The following is a 26,926-nucleotide window of genomic DNA, read 5'->3' as shown; positions in this document are numbered from 1 at the left end:
GGAAGTGGCTCTAACTCAGACATACAATGTCCAATCTGCCCCACGCTTCACATGTTTGATAAGGGTCTTGGCTTGAACACATTTCAATGCCAATATTCAACTTTACTCATAGCGCCACCTAGAGGTAGGAGGAAATACCATGTTTTATGTTCTGATTTACTGCTCTTAGAGATTTAATCAAATCATCATCATATCTGGTCTGACTGATGTTAAGCCCTTTTCCTTGATAAATTGCGAAGATCTTGACTTTTCGTTGAAGGGCGTGTCCGTGGCGGCCTGGCAAAGTGTGATGTTTCGCCATGAAACAGGAAGTTGTTATAACTCAGGCATACAATGTCCGATCTGCCCCTGACTTCACACGTTTGATAAGGGTCCAGGCCTGAACACATCAACATGGCATAATTCAGTAACACTCATAGCGCCACCTAGAGGCAGCAGGAAATACCATGTTTTACGCTGTGATTTACTGCTCTTAGATATTTAACCATATCAACATCATATTTCACCAGTGTAATCTCAAGACCTTGTGTGATGATAAAAAACAACGAACTTGACTGTTCATTAAAGGGCGTGTCCATGGCGGACTTGCCAAGTATCGCTAAATGAATCGCATTTTTGACAGGCTAAACAAGCCCAAAAAGTCATAAAACGTTGCACACACGTCAGAAGTGGCGCAAATTTACATGTGGCATAGGCGCCAGAAGTGGGCGTGTAGAAATGGCTCGATAGCGCCACCTGCAAAATTTCAAAAGAACAGCCCCCCCCCCACTACGAAAAACATACAGATATGAAATTTGGTAGGATCATCTATCACCCCAAGACTTACAAAAAAGTCTCTTGAAGCTAAGCTCTAAACCCCACAGGAAGTCGGCCATTTTGAATTTTTGCTGTGATTTCTGTGCAAATTTGGTCATTTCCAGGCTTCATACTTTAACGAACTCCTCCTACAGATTTAATCCAATCATCGTAATATTTGGTCAATATCATCTAAAGGCCTTTGCGATGTTAAATTGCGGAGATCTTGACTTTTCGTTAGAGGGTGTGTCCGTGGCAGCCTGACAAATTTCGGCATTTTCGCCATGAAACAGGAAGTGGCTCTAACTCAGGCATACAATGTCCAATCGGCCCCATGCTTCACAAGTTTGATAAGGGTCTTGGCCTGAACACATTTCAATGCCAATATTCAGCTTTAATCATAGCGCCACCTAGAGGTTGCAGGAAATTACATGTTTTATGCTGTGATTTACTGCTCTTAGAGATTTAATCAAATCATCATCATATTTGGTCGGACTGATGTTAAGCCCTTTGCGGTTATAAATTGCAAAGATCTTGACTTTTCGTTGGAGGGCGTGTCCGTGGCGTTCTGCCAAAGTGTGATGTTTCACCATGAAACAGGAAGCTGTTGTAATTCAGACATACATGGTCCGATCTGCCCCCAACTTCAAACGTTTGATAAAGTTCCCGGCCTGAACACATCAACATGGAATAATTCAGTAACAGTCATAACGCCACCTAGAGGCAGCAGGAAATACAACCTTTTATGCTGTGACTTACTGCTCTTGGAGATTTGATTATATCAACATCATATTTCATCAGTCTAATCTCAAGACCTTGTGTGATGATAAATAGCGAAGACCTTAAATTTTCGTTAAAGGGCGTGTCCGTGGCGGCCTCGCAAAACATTGTTAAATTCATCGCATTTTTGACAGCCTAAACGAGCTCAAAAGTCATGAAACGTTGCACAGATGTCAAAGGTGGTGAAAATTTTCATGTGATATAGGGTTCAGAACTGGGGGGGAGGTAAAAATGGCTCTATAGCGCCACCTACAAAAATTCAAGAGAGCAGCCCCCCCGCTACATTAAACGTACAGATACGACATGTGGTAGGATCATGTATCACCCCAAGACATACAAAAAAGTCTCTTGGAGCCAAGCTCTTAACCCCACAGGAAGTCGGCCATTTTACATTTCCTCTTTAATTTGAGTGCAAATTTTGCTATTTCTGGGCTTCGGACTTTAATGAACTCTTCCTACAGATTTCATTAAATTAAAACCATATTTTGTTCGTGTCATCTAAAGGCCTTTGCGATACTAAATTGCGGAGATCTTGAGTTTTTATTGGAAGGTGTGTCCGTGGCAGCCTGCCAAATGTTGGTTTTTCACCATAAAACAGGAGGTTGTTGTAACTCAGGCTTACAATGTCTAATCTGACCAATGGGTCACATGTTTGATAAGTGTCCTGGCCTGAACAAATCAACATGGCAATATTCAATAAAAGTTGTAGCGCCACCTGCTGGCAGCAGGAAATGTCAGGTTTTACACTGTGTTACAAATCAAAGTTCTTTTGAATATCTACCTATATTTACCCACTTAAATTCATATCCCCCTGGTTCACAGCTTTACTAAGGCCATAGGGTGGCCGTGCACATGCGTGCGAGGGCCCTTCCATCGCTGCTTGCAGCTTTAATTAGGGCCCGAGCACACCGGGGTGTGAGGACCCTATTGTTTTTGCTCCGTTTATTATTATTCGGGTGTGAGGACCCTATTGTTTTTGCTCCGTTTATTATTATTCTTATTCTTATTATTCTTTTTCTTCTCTGAAATGGATCACATTTTTTAGGGGCCAAACATGCTCGAAAACGCATTAAATTTTGCACACACGTCAGAAGTGGCGAAAATTTACATGTGGTATAGGCGCCAGAAGTGGGCGTGTAGAAATGACTCGATAGCGCCACCTGCAAAATTTCAAGAGATCAGCCCCCCCACTACGAAAAATGTACAGATACGAAATTTGGTAGGATCATCTATCACCCCAAGACCTACAAAAAAGTCTCTTGGAGCTAAGCTCTAATCCCCACAGGAAGTCGGCCATTTTAATTTTTCGCTGTGATTTCTGTGCAAATTTTGTCATTTCCAGGCTTCGTACTTTAACGAACTCCTCCTAGAGATTTTATCAGATCGTCATCATATTTGGTCAATCTCATTCAAAGGCCTTTGTGATGTTAAATTGCGGAGCTTTTGACTTTTCGTTGGAGGGTGTGTCCATGGTGGCCTGACAAAGTTCAGCGTTTTCGCCATGAAACAGGAAGTGGCTCTAACTCAGGCATACAATGTCCAATCTGCCCCACACTTCACATGTTTGATAAGAGTCTTGGCCTGAACACATTTCAATGCCAATATTCAGCTTCAGTCATAGCGCCACCTAGAGGTAGCAGGAAATGCCATGTTTTACGCTGTGATTTACTGCTCTTAGAGATTTAATAAAATCATCATCTTATTTGGTCAGACTGATCTTAAGCCCTTTGCGGTTATAAATTGCAAAGTTCTTGACTTTTCGTTGAAGGGCGTGTCCGTGGCAGCCTGGCAAAGTGTGATGTTTCACCATGAAACAGGAAGCTGTTGTAATTCAGACATACATTGTTCGATCTGCCCCAGACTTCACACGTTTGATAAGGGTCCCGGCCTGAACACATCAACATGGCATAATTCAGTATCAGTCATAGCGCCACCTAGAGGCAGCAGGAAATACCACCTTTTATGCTGTGAATTACTGCTCTTAGAGATTTAACCATATCAACATCATATTTCATCAGTCTAATCTCAAGACCTTGTGTGATGATAAATAGCAACGACCTTGACTTTTCATTAAAGGGCGTGTCCGTTGCGGCCTTGCAAAGTATCGCTAAATGAATCTCATTTTTGACAGCCTAAACGAGCTCAAAAAGTCATGAAACGTTGCAGACGTGTCAAAAGTGGCGAATATTTTCATGTGATATAGGCTTCAGAACTTGGGGTGTTAAAATGGCTCTATAGCGCCACCTACAAAAATTCAATAGAGCAGCCCCCCCGCTACGTTAATCGCACAGATACGAAATGCGGTAGGATCATGTATCACCCCAAGACCTACAAAAAAGTCTCTTGGAGCAAAGCTCTAAACCCCACAGGTAGTCAGCCATTTTGAATTTTCTCTGTAATTTGAGTGCAAATTTTGCCATTTCTGGCCTTCGTATTTTAAAAACTCCTCCTATAAATTTAATCAGATAATCATCATATTTGGTGAGTGTCATCTAAAGGGCTTTGGAATGCTAAATTGCGGAGATCTTGACATTTCAATGGAGGGTGTGTATGTGGCGGCTTGCCAAATTTCTGTTTTTCTCAATGAAACAGGAAGTTGTTATAACTCAGGTTTAAAATGTCCAATCTGACCCACGCTTCACAAGTTTGATAATTGTCCTGTCCTGAACACATCAACATGGCAATATTCAGACAAAGTTATAGCGCCACCTGCTGGAAGCAGGAAATGACATGTTTTACACTGTGATTTACTGCTCATTGAAATGTATTCAGATCATCATCATATTTGGTCAGTCTGAACTTAGGGACTTCACAATGATAAATTGTGAAGATCTTGACATTTCGTTAAAGGGGCATGTCCGTTGTGGCCTGTCAAAGTTTGATTTTTTGCCATGAGAAAGCTGTTGTAACTCAGACATGCAATGTCCGACCTGTCACAGACATCATACGTTTGACAAGGGTCCTGGCCTCAACACATCAATGTTACAACAATCAATTACAATCATAGCGCCACCTGCTGCATAAAGGAGTACTGGCACTTCAAAGTTCCTTTGAATATCCACCTATATTTATCCACTGAAATTTCAATCCCCCTGGTTTATTGCTTTACTAAGGCCATAGAGTGGCAGTGCACATGAGTGCGAGGGCCCTTCCATCACTGCTTGCAGTTTTAATTAGGGCCCGAGCACACAAGTGTGAGGACCCTATTGTTTTTGCTCCGTTTATTATTATTATTATTTTTCTTCTTCTTCTTCTTCTTCTTCTCCGAAATGGATCGCATTTTTGAGGGCCTAAACATACCCGAAAACTCATGAAAATTTGCACACGTGTCAGAAGTGGCGAAAATTTACATGTAGTATAGGCGTCAGAAGTGGGCGTGTAGAAATGCCTCGATAGCGCCACCTTCAAAATTTCAAGAGAACAGCCCCCCACTACGAAAAACGTACAGATACGAAATTTGGTAGGATCATCTAGCACCCCAAGACCTACAAAAAAGTCTCTTGGAGCTAAGCTCTAAACCCCACAGGAAGTCGGCCATTTTGAATTTTCTCTGTCATTTTTTGACATTTCCAAGCGTCGTACTTTAACCAACCCCCTTCTAGCGATTTAATCCGATCATTATCATATTTGGTCAGTCTCATCTAAAGGCCTTTGCGATGCTAAATTGCGGAGATCTTGACTTTTCGTTGGAGGGTGTGTCCGTGGCGGACTGACAAAGTTAGGCATTTTCGCCATGAAACAGGAAGTTGTTATAACTCAGGCATACAATGTCCAATCTGCCTCACGCTTCACATGTTTGATAAGAGTCTTGACCTGAACACATTTTAATGCCAGTATTCAGCTTCAGTCATAGCGCCACCTAGAGGTAGCAGGAAATGCCACGTTTTACGCTGTGATTTACTGCTCTTAGAGATTTAATCAAATCATCATCATATTTGGTCAGACTGATGTTAAGCCCTTTGCCGTGATAAATTGCGAAGATCTTGACTTTTCGTTGAAGGGCGTGTCCGTGGCAGCCTGGTGTGATATTTCGCCATTAAACAGGAAGCGGTTGTAATTCAGGCATACATTATCCGATCTGCCCCCGACTTCACAAGTTTGATAAGGTCCCGGCCTGAACACGTCAATATAACAATAATCAGGTACAGTCATAGCGCCACCTGCTGCACACAGGTGGTGTGGCACATCAATTTTCCTTTGAATATCCACCTATATTTACCCACTTTAATTCATATCCCCCTGGTTTACTGCTTTCCTAATGCCATAGGGTAGCGGTGCACATGCGTGCGAGGGCCCTTCCATCGCTGCTTGCAGCTTTAATTAGGGCCCGAGCACCGAGGAGCAGGCCAGAATGGCCTGCACCGTGGGTGCAAAGCCCTATTGTTTTTGCTCGGTTTATTATTATTATTATTATTATTATTCTGTTTCTTCTCCAAAGTGAATCGCATTTTTGAGGGCCTAAACATACTCGAAAACTCATGAAATTTTGCACACACGTCAGAAGTGGCGAAAATTTACATTTGGCATAGGCGCCAGAAGTGGGCATGTAGAAATGGCTCAATAGCGCCACCTGCAAAATTTCAAAAGAACAGCCCCCCCACTACGAAAAACGTACAGATACGAAATTTGGTAGGATGATGTATCACCCCAAGAGCTACAAAAAAGTCTCTTGGAGCGAAGCTCTAAACCCCACAGGAAGTCGGCCATTTTGATTTTTCACTGTGATTTCTGTGCAAATTTTGTCATTTCCAGCCTTCGTACTTTAACGAACTCCTCCTAGAGATTTTATCAGATCGTCATCATATTTGGTCAATCTCATCTAAAGGCCGTTGCGATGTTAAATTGCGGAGCTTTTGACTTTTCGTTGGAGGGTGTGTCCGTGGCGGCCTGACAAACTTCAGCGTTTTCGCCATGAAACAGGAAGTGGTTCTAACTCAGGCATACAATGTCCAATCTGACCCACACTTCACAAGTTTGATAAGTGTCTTGGCCTGAACACATTTCAATGCCAATATTCAGCTTCAGTCCTAGCGCCACCTAGAGGTAGCAGGAAATGCCATGTTTTACGCTGTGATTTACTACTCTTAGAGATTTAATCAAATCATCATCATATTTGGTCAGACTGATGTTAAGCCCTTTGCCGTGATAAATTGCGAAGATCTTGACTTTTCGTTGAAGTGCGTGTCCGTGGCGGCCTGGCAAAGTGAGATGTTTTGACATGAAACAGGAAGCTGTTGTAATTCAGGCATACATTATCCGATCTGCTTCAGACTTCACACGTTTGATAAGGGTCCCGTCCTGAACACGTCAATATAACAATAATCAGGTACCATCATAGCGCCACCTGCTGCACACAGGCGGTGTGGCACACCAGTTTCCCTTTGAATATCCAGCTGTATTTACCCACTTTAATTTATACCCCCCTGGTTTACTGCTTTACTAATGCCATAGGGTAGCGGTGCATATGCGTGCGAGGGCCCTTCCATCGCTGCTTGCAGCTTTAATTATTATTTATTCTTCTTCTTCTCAAAGTGAATCGCATTTTTGAGGGGCGAAACATGCTCGAAAACTCATGAAATTTTGCACACATGTCAAAAGTGGCGAAAATTTACATGTGGTATAGGCGCCAGAAGTGGGCGTGTAGAAATGGCTCGATAGCGCCACCTGCAAAATTTCAAGAGAACAGCCCCCCCGCTACGAAAAACTTACAGATACAAAATTTGGTAGGATCATCTATCACCCCAAGACCTACAAAAACGTCTCTTGGAGCGAAGCTCTAAACCCAACAGGAAGTCCGCCATTTTTAATTTTTGCCTTGATTTTTGTGCAAATTTGGTCATTTCCAGGCTTCATACTTTAACGAACTCCTCCTACAGATTTAATCCGATCATCGTCATATTTGGTCAATCTCATCTAAAGGCCTTGGCGATGTTAAATTGCGGAGATCTTGACTTTTCGTCAGAGGGTGTGTCCGTGGCGGCCTGACAAATTTCTGCATTTTCGCCATGAAACAGGAAGTGTCTCTAACTCAGGCATACAATGTCCAATCTGCCCCACGCTTCACATGTTTGATAAGGGTCTTGGCCTGAACACATTTCAATGCCAATATTCAACTTCACTCATAGCGCCACCTAGAGGTAGGAGGAAATACCATGTTTTACGCTGTGATTTACTACTCTTAGAGATTTAATCAAATCATCATCATATTTGGTCTGACTGATGTTAAGCCTGTTGCGGTGATAAATTGCAAAGATCTTGACTTTTCGTTGAAGGGCGTGTCCGTGGCAGCCTGGCAAAGTGTGATGTTTCACCATGAAACAGGAAGCTGTTGTAATTCAGACATACATAGTCCGATCTGCCCCCAACTTCACACGTTTCATAAGGGTCCCGGCCTGAACACATCAACATGGCATAATTCAGTATCAGTCATAGCGCCACCTAGAGGCAGCAGGAAATACCACCTTTTATGCTGTGACTTACTGCTCTTAGAGATTTAACCATATCAACATCATATTTCATCAGTCTAATCTCAAGACCTTGTGTGATGATAAATAGCAACGACCTTGACTTTTCGTTAAAGGGCGTGTCCGTTGCGGCCTCGCAAAATATCGCTAAATGAATCCCATTTTTGACAGCCTAAACGAGCTCAAAAAGTCATGAAACGTTGCACACATGTCAAAAGTGGCGAATACTTTAATGTGATATAGGCTTCAGAACTTGGGGTGTTAAAATGGCTCTATAGCGCCACCTACAAAAATTCAATAGAGCAGCCCCCCCGCTACGTTAATCGCACAGATACGAAATGCGGTAGGATCATGAATCACCCCAAGACCTACAAAAAAGTCTCTTGGAGCAAAGCTCTAAACCCCACAGGAAGTCAGCCATTTTGAATTTTCTCTGTAATTTGAGTGCAAATTTTGCCATTTCTGGCCTTCGTATTTTAACAAACTCCTATAAATTGAATCAGATAATCATCATATTTGGTGAGTGTCATCTAAAGGGCTTTGCAATGCTAAATTGCGGAGATCTTGACATTTCAATGGAGGGTGTGTATGTGGCGGCTTGCCAAATTTCTGTGTTTCTCAATGAAACAGGAAGTTGTTCTAACTCAGGTTTAAAATGTCCAATCTGACCCACGCTTCACAAGTTTGATAATTGTCCTGTCCTGAACACATCAACATGGCAATATTCAGTAAAAGTTATAGCGCCACCTGCTGGAAGCAGGAAATTACATGTTTTACACTGTGATTTACTGCTCATTGAAATGTATTCAGATCATCATCATATTTGGTCAGTCTGAACTTAGGGACTTCACAATGATAAATTGTGAAGATCTTGACATTTCGTTAAAGGGGCGTGTCCGTTGTGGACTGTCAAAGTTTGATTTTTCGCCATGAGAAAGCTGTTGTAACTCAGACATGCAATGTCCGACCTGTCACAGACATCATACGTTTGACAAGGGTCCTGGCCTCAACACATCAATGTTACAACAATCAATTACAATCATAGCGCCACCTGCTGCATAAAGGAGTAGTGGCACTTCAAAGTTCCTTTGAATATCCACCTATATTTATCCACGGAAATTTCAATCCGCCTGTTTTATTGCTTTACTAAGGCCATAGAGTGGCGGTGCACATGAGTGCGAGGGCCCTTCCATCACTGCTTGCAGTTTTAATTTATTATTATTATTATTATTATTCCGTTTCTTCTCCAAAGTGAATCGCAATTTTTAGGGGCGAAACATGCTCGAAAACTCATGAAATTCTGCACACACGTCAGAAGTGGCGAAAATTTACATTTGGCATAGGCGCCAGAAGTAGGCGTGTAGAAATGGCTCAATAGCGCCACCTGCAAAATTTCAAAAGAACAGCCCCCCCACTACGAAAAACGTACCGATACGAAATTTGGTAGGATCATGTATCACCCCAAGACCTACAAAAAAGTCTCTTGGAGCGAAGCTCTAAACCCCACAGGAAGTCGGCCATTTTGATTTTTCACTGTGATTTCTGTGCAAATTTGGTCATTTCCAGCCTTCGTACTTTAACGAACTCCTCCTAGAGATTTTATCAGATCGTCATCATATTTGGTCAATCTCATCTAAAGGCCTTTGCGATGTTAAATTGCGGAGCTTTTGACTTTTTGTTGGAGGGTGTGACCGTGGCGGCCTGACAAAGTTCAGCGTTTTCGCCATGAAACAGGAAGTTGTTATAACTAAGGCATACAATGTTCAATCTGCCACACACTTCACACCTTTGATGCGAGTCTTGGCCTGAACACATTTCAATGCCAATATTCAGCTTCAGTCATAGCGCCACCTAGAGGTAGCAGGAAATGCCATGTTTTACGCTGTGATTTACTGCTCTTAGAGATTTAATAAAATCATCATCATATTTGGTCAGACTGATCTTAAGCCATTTGCGATGATAAATTGCGAAGATCTTAACTTTTCGTTGAAGGGCGTGTCTGTGGCAGCCTGGCAAAGTGTGATGTTTCACCATGAAACAGAAAGCTGTTGTAATTCAGGCATACATTGTTTGATCTGCTCCAGACTTCACACGTTTGATAAGGGTCCCGGCCTGAACACGTCAATATAACAATAATCAGGTACCGTCATAGCGCCGCCTGCTGCACACAGGCGGTGTGGAACATCAGTTTCCCTTTGCATATCCACCTGTATTTACCCACTTTAATTCATACCCCCCTGGTTTACTGCTTTACTAATGCCATAGGGTGGCGGTGCACATGCGTGCGAGGGCCCTTCCATCGCTGCTTGCAGCTTTAATTAGGGCCCGAGCACACAAGTGTGAGGACCCTATTGTTTTTGCTCCGTTTATTATTATTATTATTTTTCTTCTTCTTCTTCTTCTTCTTCTTCTTCTTCTTCTCCGAAATGGATCGCATTTTTGAGGGCCTAAACATACCCAAAAACTCATGAAAATTTGCACACGCGTCAGAAGTGGCGAAAATTTACATGTAGTATAGGCGTCAGAAGTGGGCGTGTAGAAATGGCCCGATAGCGCCACCTGCAAAATTTAAAGAGAACAGCCCCCCCACTACGAAAAACGTACAGATACGAAATTTGGTAGGATCATCTAGCACCCCAAGACCTACAAAAAAGTCTCTTGGAGCGAAGCTCTAAACCCCACAGGAAGTCAGCCATTTTTTATTTTTTCTGTCATTTTTTGACATTTCCAAGCGTCGTACTTTAACGAACTCCTCCTAGCGATTTAATCCGATCATTATCATATTTGGTCAGTCTCATCTAAAGGCCTTTGCGATGCTAAATTGCGGAGATCTTGACTTTTCGTGGGAGGGTGTGTCCGTGGCGGCCTGACAAAGTTCTGCATTTTCGCCATGAAACAGGAAGTTGTTATAACTCAGGCATACAATGTCCAATCTGCCCCATGCTTCACATGTTTGATAAGGGTCTTGACCTGAACACATTTTAATGCCAATATTCAGCTTCAGTCATAGCGCCACCTAGAGGTAGCAGGAAATGCCATGTTTTACGCTGTGATTTACTGCTCTTAGAGATTTAATCAAATCATCACCATATCTGGTCAGACTGATGTTAACCCCTTTGCGATGATCAATTGTGAAGATCTTGACTTTTCGTTGAAGGGCGTGTCCGTGGCAGCCTGGCAAAGTGTGATATTTCGCCATGAAACAGGAAGCTGTTGTAATTCAGGCATACATTATCTGATCTGCCCCCGACTTCACAAGTTTGATAAGGGTCCTGGCCTGAACACGTCAATATAGCAATAATCAGGTACAGTCATAGCGCCACCTTCTGCACACAGGCGGTGTGGCACATTTTTTGTTCTTTGAATATCCACCTATATTTACCCACTTTAATTCATATCCCCCTGGTTCACTACTTAACTAATGCCATAGGGTGGCGGTGCACATGCGTGCGAGGGCCCTTCCATCGCTGCTTGCAGCTTTAATTAGGGCCCGAGCACACCGGGGTGCGAGGACCCTATTGTTTTTGCTCGGTTTATTATTATTATTATTATTATTATTATTATTATTATTATTATTATTAGGGCCCGAGCACACCAGGGTGTGAGGACCCTATTGTTTTTGCTCCGTTTATTATTATTATTATTTTTCTTCTTCTTCTTCTTCTTCTTCTCCGAAATGGATCGCATTTTTGAGGGCCTAAACATACCCGAAAACTCATGAAAATTTGCACACGCGTCAGAAGTGGCGAAAATTTACATGTAGTATAGGTGTCAGAAGTGGGCGTGTAAAAATGGCTCGATAGCGCCACCTGCAAAATTTCAAAAGAACAGCCCCCCCACTACGAAAAACGTACGGATACGAAATTTGGTAGGATCATCTAGCACCCCAAGACCTACAAAAAAGTCTCTTGGAGCTAAGCTCTAAACCTCACAGGAAGTCGGCCATTTTGAATTTTCTCTGTCATTTTTTGACATTTCCAAGCGTCGTACTTTAACGAACTCCTCCTAGCGATTTAATCCGATCATTATCATATTTGGTCAGTCTCATCTAAAGGCCTTTGCGATGCTAAATTGCGAAGATCTTGACTTTTCGTTGGAGGGTGTGTCCGTGGCGGCCTGACAAAGTTCGGCATTTTCGCCATGAAACAGGAAGTTGTTATAACTAAGGCATACGATGTCCAATCTGCCCCACACTTAACATGTTTGATAAGGGTCTTGACCTGAACACATTTCAATGCCAATATTTAGCTTCAGTCATAGCGCCACCTAGAGGCAGCAGGAAATGCCATGTTTTATGCTGTGATTTACTGCTCTTAGAGATTTAATCCAATCATCATCATATTTGATCAGACTGATGTTAAGCCCTTTGCGGTGATAAATTGCGAAGATCTTGACTTTTCGTTGAAGGGCAAGCCCGTGGCAGCCTGGCAAAGTGTGATGTTTCGCCATAAAAAAGGAAGCTGTTGTAATTCAGGCATACATTATCCGATCTGCCCCCTACTTCACACGTTTGATAAGGGTCCCGGCCTGAACACGTCAATATAACAATAATCAGGTAGTCATAGCGCCACCTGCTGCACACAGGCGGTGTGGCACATCAATTTTCCTTTGAATATCCACCTATATTTACCCACTTTAATTCATATCCCCCTGGTTCACTGCTTTACTAATGCCATATGGTGGCGGTGCACATGCGTGCGAGGGCCCTACCATCGCTGCTTGCAGCTTTAATTAGGGCCCGAGCACCGAGGAGCAGGCCAGAATGGCCTGCACCGAAAGGTGCGAAGCCCTATTGTTTTTGCTCGGATTTATTCTTTTTTTTTTTTTTTTTTTTTTTTTAGGGCCCGAGCACCGAGGAGCAGGCCAGAATGGCCTGCACCGAAAGGTGCGAAGCCCTATTGTTTTTGCTCGGATTTATTCTTTTTTTTTATTTTTTTTTTTTTATTATTTTTATTTTTTTTAACACTTTTGGGCATTTTGGGTGCCTTAACATACTCGAAAACTCTTGAAATTTGTCACAGACGTCAGAGTCGTCCGTCATTGCGAACGGGCAAAGGCTGGAACACGGGCGTGGCACGGGGGCTCTGTAGCGCCCCCTGTAATGCAAAAACAAACAGGAGTGCGCAGATCGGGCAAACATGTACGCACATTTACGAAAGTTGGTACACATATAGATCTCATCGACACGAACAACTTTCGCCCTCTAACATTTTAGCTCCGCCCAACAGGAAGTCCGCCATTTTGGATTGTTTAATAAATGCATGCCGTGAACTTTTGAATACTCCTCCTAGGGGATTCATGCAAATGACACCAAACGTGGTGATCATGATGTCAAGACATTGGACTTGCTAAATTGCGAAGGGATTTTTGATATCTCGAACCGTGTTGCCATGGCGAAGCGGCAAAGTCATGGTGAAATCAGAGAAACAGGAAGTGTCTAATATCTATGGCAAAAAATATCTTATTGTGATGACACGCGGGGTGTTTGTTCGTCTGAAGATTCCGATCGCATCGATGCGCCTATTGTGACTCCCGGGTAGAGCGCCACCACCAGGCGGCAGGAAGTGTGTCATTTACAAAGCTGGATTTTTTTGACAGTTCCAGGCAATGTTCTTTTAAGTACTCCTTCTAGAAAAATCATGCAATTGACACCAAAAGTGGTCAACATGATGCTGAGGCATAGTAGATGATAAATTGCGAAGGGATTTTTGATATCTCGAACGCTGTTCCCATGGCAACCTGTCAAACTTTACTTTCATTTTAAAGGCATATTTAAGCCTTACAGTTTCATGCAGTGAACTTTTAAATACTCCTTCTAGGATATTCATGCGATTGACACCAAAAGTGGTCAACATGATGCTGAGACATTGTAGATGATAAATTGCGAAGGGATTTTTGATATCTCGAATGTTGTTCCTATGGCAACGCGACAAATTTTACTTTCATTTTAAATGCTTATTTAAGCATTACAGTTGCATGCGATGTTTTTTTAAATACTCTTTCTAGGTAAATAATGTTATTGACACCAGAAGTGGTCAACATGATGCTGAGACATTGTAGATGCTAAATTGCGAAGGATTTTTGACATCTCGAACGCTGTTCCCATGGCAACACGTCAAACTTTACTTTTATTTCAGGCATATTTAAGGCTCTTGGCGTGCTTAGATTAAATTTAAATTTGGCACACACATCAGAGTTGTCGGCTGTTAAGTGTTGACAAAAAGGTCAGATAAAGGTGTGTCTATTTAGTGTCTCACTAGCGCCCCTGTTTGTCTAAAATGTGGGGTTTCTTTTACCTACAGTACCTAAATGGATCAGTAGCAACATGAAATAGTCCACTGATATTAACCCACTTGATGCCCTTGCCCACCGTGCATCGTTTTTTCTGAGGCACCGTGTAGCGGTAAAAAAACGTGCGAGGGCCCGCCATCGCTGCTTGCAGCTATATTTTTATTATTATTTTTATTTTTTTTAACACTTTTGGGCTTTTTGGGTGCCTTAACATACTCGAAAACTCTTGAAATTTGGCACAGACGTCAGAGTCGTCCGTCATTGCGAACGGGCAAAGGCTGGAACACGGGCGTGGCACGGGGGCTCTGTAGCGCCCCCTGTAATGCAAAAACAAACAGGAGTGCGCAGATCGGGCAAACATGTACGCACATTTACGAAAGTTGGTACACATATAGATCTCATCGACCCGAACAACTTTCGCCCTCTAACATTTTAGCTCCGCCCAACAGGAAGTCCGCCATTTTGGATTGTTTAAAAAATGCATGCCGTGAACTTTTGAATACTCCTCCTAGGGGATTCATGCAAATGACACCAAACGTGGTGATCATGATGTCAAGACATTGGACTTGCTAAATTGCGAAGGGATTTTTGATATCTCGAACGGTGTTGCCATGGCGAAGCGGCAAAGTCAAGTTGAAATCAGTGAAGCGGGAAGTGGCTAATAACTATGGCAAAAAATATCTTATTGTGATGACACACGGGGTGTTTGTTCGTCTGAAGATTCCGATCGCATCGATGCGCCTATTGTGACTCCCGGGTATAGCGCCACCACCAGGCGGCAGGAAGTGTGTCAGTCACAAAGCTGGATTTTTTTGACAGTTCCAGGCAATGTTCTTTTAAGTACTCCTTCTAGAAAAATCATGCAATTGACACCAAAAGTGGTCAACATGATGCTGAGGCATAGTAGATGATAAATTGCGAAGGGATTTTTGATATCTCGAACGCTGTTCCCATGGCAACCTGTCAAACTTTACTTTCATTTTAAAGGCATATTTAAGCCTTACAGTTTCATGCAGTGAACTTTTAAATACTCCTTCTAGGATATTCATGCGATTGACACCAAAAGTGGTCAAAATGATGCTGAGACATTGTAGATGATAAATTGCGAAGGATTTTTGACATCTCGAACGCTGTTCCCATGGCAACACGTCAAACTTTACTTTTATTTCAGGCATATTTAAGGCTCTTGGCGTGCTTAGATTAAATTTAAATTTGGCACACACATCAGAGTTGTCGGCTGTTAAGTGTTGACAAAAAGGTCAGATAAAGGTGTGTCTATTTAGTGTCTCACTAGCGCCCCCGTTTGTCTAAAATGTGGGGTTTCTTTTACCTACAGTACCTAAATGGATCAGTAGCAACATGAAATAGTCCACTGATATTTACCCACTTGATGCCCTTGCCCACCGTGCATCGTTTTTTCGGAGGCACCGTGTAGCGGTAAAAAAACGTGCGAGGGCCCGCCATCGCTGCTTGCAGCTATATTTAAGGCCCGAGCACCGAGGAGCAGGCCAGAATGGCCTGCACCGAAAGGTGCGAAGCCCTATTGTTTTTCTTAGGATTTATTATTATTATTTTTTTTTTTATTATTAGGGCCCGAGCACCGAGGAGCAGGCCAGAATGGCCTGCACCGAAAGGTGCGAAGCCCTATTGTTTTTGCTCGAATTTATTATTTTTTTTTTTTTTATTTATTTATTTATTTATTTTTTTTAAACACTTTTGGGCATTTTGGGTGCCTTAACATACTCGAAAACTCTTGAAATTTGGCACAGACGTTAGAGTCGTCCGTCATTGCGAACAGACAAAGGCTGGAACACGGGCGTGGCACGGGGGCTCTGTAGCGCCCCCTGTAATGCAAAAACAAACAGTAGTGCGCAGATCGGGCAAACATGTACGCACATTTACGAAAGTTGGTACACATATAGATCTCATCGACCCGAACAACTTTCGCCCTCTAACATTTTAGCTCCGCCCAACACGAAGTCCGCCATTTTGGATTGTTTAAAAAATGCATGCGGTGAACTTTTGAATACTCCTCCTAGGGGATTCAAGCAAATGACACCAAACGTGGTGATCATGATGTCAAGACATTGGACTTGTTAAATTGCGAAGGGATTTTTGATATCTCGAACGGTGTTGCAATGGCGAAGCGGCAAAGTCATGGCGAAATCAGAGAAACAGAAAGTGTCTAATATCTAAGGCAAAAAATGTCTTATAGTGATGACACGCGGGGTGTTTGTTCGTCTGAAGATTCCGATCGCATCGATGTGCCTATTGTGAGTCTCAGGTATAGGGCCACCACCAGGCGGCAGGAAGTGTTGCAGTCACAAAGGTTGATTTTTTTGACAGTTCCATGAGATGTTCTTTTAAATACTCCTTCTAGAAAAATCATGCAATTGACACCAAAAGTGGTCAACATGATGCTTAGTCATTGTAGTTGATAAATTGCGAAGGGATTTTTGATATCTCGAACGCTGTTCCCATGGCAACGTGTCAAACTTTACTTTCATTTTAAAGGCTTATTTAAGCATTACAGTTGCATGCGATGTTCTTTTAAATACTCTTTCTAGGATATTCATGCGATTGACACCAAAAGTGGTCAACATTATGCTGAGACATTGTAGATGATAAATTGCGAAGGGATTTTTGATATCTCGAATGTTGTTCCTATGGCAACGCGACAAATTTTACTTTCATTTTAAAGGCTTATTTAAGCATTACAGTTGCATGCGATGTTCTTTTAAATACTCCTTCTAGGTAAATAATGTTATTGACACCAAAAGTGGTCAACATGATGCTGAGACATTGTAGATGATAAATTGCGAAGGGATTTTTGACATCTCGAACGCTGTTCCCATGGCAACACGTCAAACTTTACTTTTATTTCAGGCATATTTAAGGCTCTTGGCGTGCTTAGATTAACCTAACAATTGGCAAACACATCAGAGTTGTCGGCTGTTAAGTGTTGACAAAAACGTCAGATAAAGGCGTGTCTATTTAGTGTCTCACTAGCGCCCCTATTTGTCTAAAATGTGGGGTTTCTTTTACCTACAGTACCCAAATTGGTCAGTAGCAACATGAAATAGTCCACTGATATTTACCCACTTGATGCACATGCCCACCGTGCATCATTTTCTCGGAGGCACCGTGTAGCGGTAAAATATCGTGCGAGGGCCCGCCATCGCTGCTTGCAGCTATATTTATTATTTATTCTTCTTCTTCTCCAAAGTGAATCGCAGTTTTGAGGGGCGAAACATGCTCGAAAACTCATGAAATTTTGCACACATGTCAGAAGTGGCGAAAATTTACATGTGGTATAGGCGCCAGAAGTGGGCGTGTAGAAATGGCTCGATAGCGCCACCTGCAAAATTTCAAGAGAACAGCCCCCCCGCTACGAAAAACGTACAGATACGAAATTTGGTAGGATCATCTATCACCCCAAGACCTACAAAAAAGTCTCTTGGAGCGAAGCTCTAAACCCAACAGGAAGTCCGCCATTTTGAATTTTTGCCTTGATTTTTGTGCAAATTTGGTCATTTCCAGGCTTCATACTTTATCGAACTCCTCCTACAGATTTAATCCGATCATCGTCATATTTGGTCAATCTCATCTAAAGGCCTTTGCGGTGTTAAATTGCGGAGGTCTTGACTTTTCGTCGGAGGGTGTGTCCGTGGCGGCCTGACAAATTTCTGCATTTTCGCCATGAAACAGGAAGTGGCTCTAACTCAGGCATACAATGTCCAATCTGCCCCATGCTTCATACGTTTAATAAGGGTCTTGGCCTGAACACATTTCAATGCCAATATTCAACTTCACTCATAGCGCCACCTAGAGGTAGGAGGAAATACCATGTTTTACGCTGTGATTTACTGCTCTTAGAGATTTAATGAAATCATCATCATATTTGGTCTGACTGATGTTAAGGCCGTTGCGGTGATAAATTGCAAAGATCTTGACTTTTCGTTGAAGGGCGTGTCCGTGGCGGCCTGGCAAAGTGTGATGTTTCGCCATGAAACAGGAAGCTGTTGTAATTCAGACATACATAGTCCGATCTGCCCCCAACTTCACACGTTTCATAAGGGTCCCGGCCTGAACACATCAACATGGCATAATTCAGTATCAGTCATAGCGCCACCTAGAGGCAGCAGGAAATACCACCTTTTATGCTGTGACTTACTGCTCTTAGAGATTTAACCATATCAACATCATATTTCATCAGTCTAATCTCAAGACCTTGTGTGATGATAAATAGCAACGACCTTGACTTTTCGTGAAAGGGCGTGTCCGTTGCGGCCTCGCAAAGTATCGCTAAATGAATCCCATTTTTGACAGCCTAAACGAGCTCAAAAAGTCATGAAACGTTGCACACGTGTCAAAAGTGGCGAATATTTTCATGTGATATAGGCTTCAGAACTTGGGGTGTTAAAATGGCTCTATAGCGCCACCTACAAAAATTCAATAGAGCAGCCCCCCCAGCTACGTTAATTGCACAGATACGAAATGCGGTAGGATCATGTATCACCCCAAGACCTACAAAAAAGTCTCTTGGAGCAAAGCTCTAAACCCCACAGGAAGTCAGCCATTTTGAATTTTCTCTGTAATTTGAGTGCAAATTTTGCCATTTCTGGCCTTCGTATTTTAACAAACTCCTCCTATAAATTTAATCAGATAATCATCATATTTGGTGTTTGTCATCTAAAGGGCTTTGCAATGCTAAATTGCGGAGATCTTGACATTTCAATGGAGGGTGTGTATGTGGCGGCTTGCCAAATGTCTGTGTTTCTCAATGAAACAGGAAGTTGTTCCAACTCGGGTTTAAAATGTCCAATCTGACCCACGCTTCACAAGTTTGATAATTGTCCTGTCCTGAACACATTAACATGGCAATATTCAGTAAAAGTAATAGCGCCACCTGCTGGAAGCAGGAAATGTCATGTTTTACACTGTGATTTACTGCTCATTGAAGTGTATTCAGATCATCATCATATTTGGTCAGTCTGAACTTAGGGACTTCACAATGATAAATTGTGAAGATCTTGACATTTCGTTAAAGGGGCGTGTCCGTTGTGGCTTGTCAAAGTTTGATTTTTCGCCATGAGAAAGCTGTTGTAACTCAGACATGCAATGTCCGACCTGTCGCAGACATAATACGTTTGACAAGGGTCCTGGCCTCAACACATCAATGTTACAACAATCAATTACAATCATAGCGCCACCTGCTGCATAAAGGAGTAGTGGCACTTCAAAGTTCCTTTGAATATCCACCTATATTTATCCACGGAAATTTCAATCCTCCTGGTTTATTGCTTTACTAAGGCCATAGAGTGGCGGTGCACATGCGTGCGAGGGCCCTTCCATCACTGCTTGCAGTTTTAATTAGGGCCCGAGCACACCAGGGTGTGAGGACCCTATTGTTTTTGCTCCGTTTATTATTATTATTATTTTTCTTCTTCTTCTTCTTCTTCTTCTTCTCCGAAATGGATTGCATTTTTGAGGGCCTAAACATACCCGAAAACTCATGAAAATTTGCACACGCGTCAGAAGTGGCGAAAATTTACATGTAGTATAGGCGTCAGAAGTGGGCGTGTAGAAATGGCTCAATAGCGCCACCTGCAAAATTTCAAGAGAACAGCCCCCCCACTACGAAAAATTTACAGATACGAAATTTGGTAGGATCATCTAGCACCCCAAGACCTACAAAAAAGTCTCTTGGAGCTAAGCTCTAAACCCCACAGGAAGTCGGCCATTTTAAATTTTCTGTGTCATTTTTTGACATTTCCAAGCGTCGTACTTTAACGAACTCCTCCTAGCGATTTAATCCGATCATTATCATATTTGGTCAGTCTCATCTAAAGGCTTTTGCGATGTTAAATTGCGGAGATCTTGACTTTTCGTTGGAGGGTGTGTCCGTGGCGGCCTGACAAAGTTCAGCATTTTCGCCATGAAACAGGAAGTTGTTATAACTCAGGCATACAATGTCCAATCTGCTCCACACTTCACATGTTTGATAAGGGTCTTGACCTGAACACATTTTAATGCCAATATTCAACTTCAGTCATAGCGCCACCTAGAGGTAGCAGGAAATGCCATGTTTTATGCTGTGATTTACTGCTCTTAGAGATTTAATCAAATCATCATCAAATTTGGTCAGATTGATGTTAAGCCCTTTGCCGTGATAAATTGCGAAGATCTTGACTTTTCGTTGAAGGGCGTGTCCATGGCAGCCTGGCAAAGTGTGATATTTCGCCATGAAACAGGAAGCTGTTGTAATTCAGGCATACATTGTCCGATCTGCCCTATACTTTACACTTTTGATAAGGGTCACGGCCTGAACACATCAATATAACAACAATCAGTTACAGTCACAGCGCCACCTGCTGCACACATGCGGTGTGGCACATCAAAGTTCCTTTAAATATCCACCTATATTTACCCATTTTAATTAATATCCCCCTGGTTCACTGCTTTACTAATGCCATAGGGTGGCGGTGCACATGCGTGCGAGGGCCCTTCCATCGCTGCTTGCAGCTTTAATTATTATTTATTCTTCTTCTTCTCCAAAGTGAATTGCATTTTTGAGGGGCGAAACATGCTCGAAAACTCATGAAATTTTGCACACATGTCAGATGTGGCGAAAATTTACATGTGGTATAGGCGCCAGAAGTGGGCGTGTAGAAATGGCTCGATAGCGCCACCTGCAAAATTTCAAGAGAACAGCCCCCCCGCTACAAAAAACGTACAGATACGAAATTTGGTAGGATCATCTATCACCCCAAGACCTACAAAAAAGTATCTTGGAGCGAAGCTCTAAACCCAACAGGAAGTCCGCCATTTTGAATTTTTGCCTTGATTTTTGTGCAAATTTGGTCATTTCCAGGCTTCATACTTTAACGAACTCCTCCTACAGATTTAATCCGATCATCGTCATATTTGGTCAATCTCATCTAAAGCCCTTTGCGATGTTAAATTGCGGAGATCTTGACTTTTCGTCAGAGGGTGTGTCCGTGGCGGCCTGACAAATTTCTGCATTTTCGCCATGAAACAGGAAGTGGCTCTAACTCAGGCATACAATGTCCAATCTGCACCCCGCTTCATACGTTTGATAAGGGTCTTGGCCTGAACACATTTCAATGCCAATATTCAACTTCACTCATAGCGCCACCTAGAGGTAGGAGGAAAAACCATGTTTTACGCTGTGATTTACTGCTCTTATAGATTTAATCAAATCATCATCATATTTGGTCTGACTGATGTTAAGCCTGTTGCAGTGATAAATTGCAAAGATCTTGACTTTTCGTTGAAGGGCGTGTCCGTGGCAGCCTGGCAAATTGTGATGTTTCACCATGAAACAGGAAGCTGTTGTAATTCAGACATACATAGTCCGATCTGCCCCCAACTTCACACGTTTCATAAGGGTCCCGGCCTGAACACATCAACATGGCATAATTCAGTATCAGTCATAGCGCCACCTAGAGGCAGCAGGAAATACCACCTTTTATGACTTACTGCTCTTAGAGATTTAACCATATCAACATCATATTTCATCAGTCTAATCTCAAGACCTTGTGTGATGATAAATAGCAACGACCTTGACTTTTCGTTAAAGGGCGTGTCCGTTGCGGCCTCGCAAAGTATCGCTAAATGAATCCCATTTTTGACAGCCTAAACGAGCTCAAAAAGTCATGAAACGTTGCACACGTGTCAAAAGTGGCGAATATTTTCATGTGATATAGGTTTCAGAACTTGGGGTGTTAAAATGGCTCTATAGCGCCACCTACAAAAATTCAATAGAGCAGCCCCCCCCCCCCCGCTACGTTAATCGCACAGATACGAAATGCGGTAGGATCATGTATCACCCCAAGACCTACAAAAAAGTATCTTGGAGCAAAGCTCTAAACCCCACAGGAAGTCAGCCATTTTGAATTTTCTCTGTAATTTGAGTGCAAATTTTGCCATTTCTGGCCTTCATATTTTAACAAACTCCTCCTATAAATTTAATCAGATAATCATCATATTTGGTGAGTGTCATCTAAAGGGCTTTGCAATGCTAAATTGCGGAGATCTTGACATTTCAATGGAGGGTGTGTATGTGGCGGCTTGCCAAATTTCTGTGTTTCTCAAGGAAACAGGAAGTTGTTCTAACTCAGGTTTAAAATGTCCAATCTGACCCACGCTTCACAAGTTTGATAATTGTCCTGTCCTGAACACATCAACATGGCAATATTCAGTAAAAGTTATAGCGCCACCTGCTGGAAGCAGGAAATTACATGTTTACACTGTGATATACTGCTCATTGAAATGTATTCAGATCATCATCATATTTGGTCAGTCTGAACTTAGGGACTTCACAATGATAAATTGTGAAGATCTTGACATTTCGTTAAAGGGGCGTGTCCGTTGTGGCCTGTCAAAGTTAGATTTTTCGCCATGAGAAAGCTGTTGTAACTCAGACATGCAATGTCCGACCTGTCACAGACATCATACGTTTGACAAGGGTCCTGGCCTCAACACATCAATGTTACAACAATCAATTACAATCATAGCACCACCTGCTGCATAAAGGAGTAGTGGCACTTCAAAGTTCCTTTGAATATCCACCTATATTTATCCACGGAAATTTCAATCCCCCTGGTTTATTGCTTTACTAAGGCCATAGAGTGGCGGTGCACATGAGTGCGAGGGCCCTTCCATCACTGCTTTCAGTTTTAATTTTTATTCTACCTGCTGCTGGAGTGTAGCTAGTAGAAAAAATAATTTAGATGTCGTGTTTGGCTTAGAAAAGTCAGATAAAGAAAAAAAGATAAAGAAAAGTCCTTTCTATTGAGTGACCATCCTCGTTGTCCAGTTTTTTATGGTTTACCTAAAATTCACAAACGTCTTGATGATCCTCCTCTACGTCCTATTGTATCCAGCATAGGAAGTCTTACTTAGATTTTTTTCTAAGACAATTTGTTTATAGTCTACCATCATACCTTGGGGATACAACTGATGTTTTAAATTTGATTAGTAACTTGAAATGTGAAAGCAATGATTTTCTTGTGTCATTGGATGTGTAAAGTCTGCATACATGTATACCGCACCACATAGGTCTACAAGTCATATCGTATTATCTCACCAAACGCCCTAATGACGTCTTGCCCCCTTCGGAGTTTCTTGTAAATCTCGTCGAGATCATTCTATCTAAGAATTTTTTCAAATACTACGACAAATTTTATCTACAACTTCAGGGGACTGCTATGGGGTCTTCGTTTGCACCCTCATTTGCTTGTCTGGTGATGGGTTTCTGGGAAGAAAAATTCATACAAAACACCGAAAATAACCCGTTCCATTCTAAAATTTCACTCTGGCGCCGATACATAGATGATGTCCTATTAATATGGAAAGGTACACCTATTGAGTTAAATCAGTTTTTGACTTATATTAATTCCACTACAGAATATCTGTCTTTTACCATGGAATTTAACAAGCAATCCATTGATTTTTTAGACCTGACTATTTCTAAGGATGTAAATAATAATTTACAATCCACTATCTACCGTAAACCTCTCAGCAGGAATACCCTGTTAAGAGCAGACAGTAATCACTCGCCTCACCTGATCCGCAATATACCAGTCGGTCAGTTTTTGCGAGTTAGAAGAAACTGTAGCACTATAAATGAATTTATGTCAAAAGCAGCTGATCTAGCATGTCGTTTTGAACAACGCGGTTATGATAAATCTGATATTACTAAAGCGTGGGATAGGGCTCTGAATGCCGATCGCCCCTCATTGTTAATGAAAAAATCTAAGCCAAACACGGCATCTAAATTATTTTTTTCTACTAGCTACACTCCAGCAGCAGGTAGAATAAAAAATATTATCCGTAAACATTGGCATGTTCTCAATAGTGACCCGACTCTTAAAGATATTTGCGCTGAACCGCCCAGATTTATATTTAGACGCGCTCGCAATATTCGTGATCGTTTGGTTCACTCTGATATGACTATTCCAAAGATGACTACCTGGCTCCCTACTCCACCTCTGGGTTTCTACAAATGTGGTAACTGTGCGCAATGTTCTAATTCGACCAATGCAAAAGATTTTCTACATCCCCGCACGGGTAAGAAGTATTCAATTTCTTCATTTATTAACTGCAATAGTACACATGTAGCATACCTTCTTAAATGCCCCTGTGGACTGGTTTATATAGGTCAAACAAAACGTCAACTTAAACTTAGGATAGCTGAACACAAAACAGCAATTCGTACCAAGAACTTAACATACGCCATGGCGAGACATTATATGCAGGCAAATCATGGTTCACCTGCATCACTGAAGTTTTGGGGAATAGAAAAAATTATACCCCCATCCAGAGGTGGAGATATTCTTAAAAAACTCCTGTGGAGGGACGCATTTTGGATACACACTTTGAACACTTTGGAACCTTTTGGTTTAAATGAAGAATTGAGTCTTACATGCTTTCTTTAACTTTTTAATAGAGCATGTAAGATATATTTGTGGTGTGAATATATTGTGTATATGTTTATTTGTCCGGACATTTGCTCGCTAATGATTTATTTGTAAATGTGACACCTGGGTTTAGATAAGTAATTGTGGAGGGTTCACGCCCCCTTTATGCACCTGTGAATGATTATTAATAAGGGCACTATTGCCCGTCTTTTCCCAGGACTCTGATGAAGATGTAATTGTGCATCGAAACGTTAGTCAGTCACTGATGTGCATCTTTATTAAAATAATTTTATACAGACATCTGTGCTGCACCGGCGATCTCTTTGTTGTATATTGTTCCGTCCTTCTCTGGTCGCACTGGATTGTCTTGGATCACAGAAGCGCAGTTTACTCCTTTTTTCTTCTTTCTACCCAATTAATTGTTGAAATGTCTGGACAAAGGAGAGGTCAGGCAGCTGCTCAAAGATCTCGTCTTTGGAGAAGATTGTTGATTTTATTCTCAAAAAAAATACTTATTAAGTAAGATATCTCTAATACATCATACCCCAGAATTACATTGCTAACCGACCCCAACAGTTATGAACAATAATAATGAAAAATGCTGACCAATACGTCAGAACATTTCACATTATTTTTAGTGGTCAAAAATGGGAACCATATAGAAGTGAATGCCATATGAAACAAAATTTTATTCAAATCTATTTTTGTAACAAACTATCACATATTTACTGCCATTTCAACACAGCTGTGTCAATTCTGCAGCTTTGATAAATCAGCTGAGCACTTTGTTGGATATCCTGGGTCTGTGCACGAAGTCAGGGTGCTGAGGAACAGCCCTGTGTATCGAAATCACCCGATTGGCTGGTTTCTGGTCGATATGTCGATTGATTTACTATCTCATGGCATCCTGGGAAGGGTGGGATTAGGGTGACCAGATGAGATTGGCTGAAATTCGGGACGGGGGGACATAACGGGGGGGGGGGGGGGGGTCATCAAAATAATAGTTTTATTTATTAATTTAATAATAAAAGACAATGAATTTCAAACTGAATCAATCATATTTATATTAGTACATATGCATATAAATAAATTGATATAATACGTATAGTATTTTATACTTTATACAATAATAGTTCATACAATAATAGTTTTCTTTATTTTACTTAATAATAAAAATAAGGAATTTCAAACTAAAGTTACTGAACTAATCATATTTTTATTAATATAAGTACATATGCATATAAATTTATATAATATGTATAGAAGTATTTTTTTTAACAAAGTGCCTTGCCTGCCCTCGACCAATCTGACTCATTCACGCGACTGACTGTCACTGCCTGCATTTTCAACTGTCCTCGCGGCTGCTGCAACTTTCGCTCTCTTAAGCCGTTTCTCAATATGTGTTCTTGTCTGTACTTGCGTTCTTGTGGACTTGTGAAACGTCATCAGTCGCGGCCCAAGTACTGTTCCAATTCAAAGTTCGCATCAAGCCCAAGTTCACATAAAATCCCCGGATGTGTTCTTGATCCGCCCATTTTATCGAGGATGCATCAGAGGAGACTTGTGTGGACTTATGACAGCGAAGTTTCCCAGAATGCATTTCGCGACAGAAGTTCGTTCTTCCGAGTCTGAACTTGTCAGTCCGAACTAGGAAGGACACAAGTCCGAACTTGTCGTACTTGGTATTGAGAAACGGCTTTAGTCAACTCTATAAAACAAAAAGGTCCTTTTGTCTATATAGATGAATTAGATCAATTAATAGAAACAATACAACGTCAGCATATTTCGCGGAGGTTTTAACTGCTGTTTTTACTGTAGGCACAATGAGAGCCTACAGTAAAAAAACAAGATGCTGCAGCCAATGAGCAGCTGGCGGGGGCTGGCTGCAGGATGACTTAACCTCCTCGCTCATGTTTTATCAGACAACTACTACTCAAGATATTGCTTTAGTATAATTTTCGGGGAAATTAAAGCGGGATTCGGGATTAAGATTTATCTTAAGTATGATTTTCGGGACAATTAGAGCAGGATTCGGGATTCGGGACAGCAGCTTAGATTTCGGGACTGTCCCGAATTTTTCGGGACGTCTGGTCACCCTAGCTGGGATAGATAAGTGTCCATTCGATGCTTGCTTCAGAATCTGTTCGGAAT

This window comes from Misgurnus anguillicaudatus, chromosome 23, assembly GCF_027580225.2.
Source record: "Misgurnus anguillicaudatus chromosome 23, ASM2758022v2, whole genome shotgun sequence".
NCBI classification, from domain to species: Eukaryota; Metazoa; Chordata; class Actinopteri; order Cypriniformes; family Cobitidae; genus Misgurnus; species Misgurnus anguillicaudatus.
The sequence above is the reverse complement of the archived record's forward strand: the minus strand, read 5'-3'. Positions refer to the sequence as shown.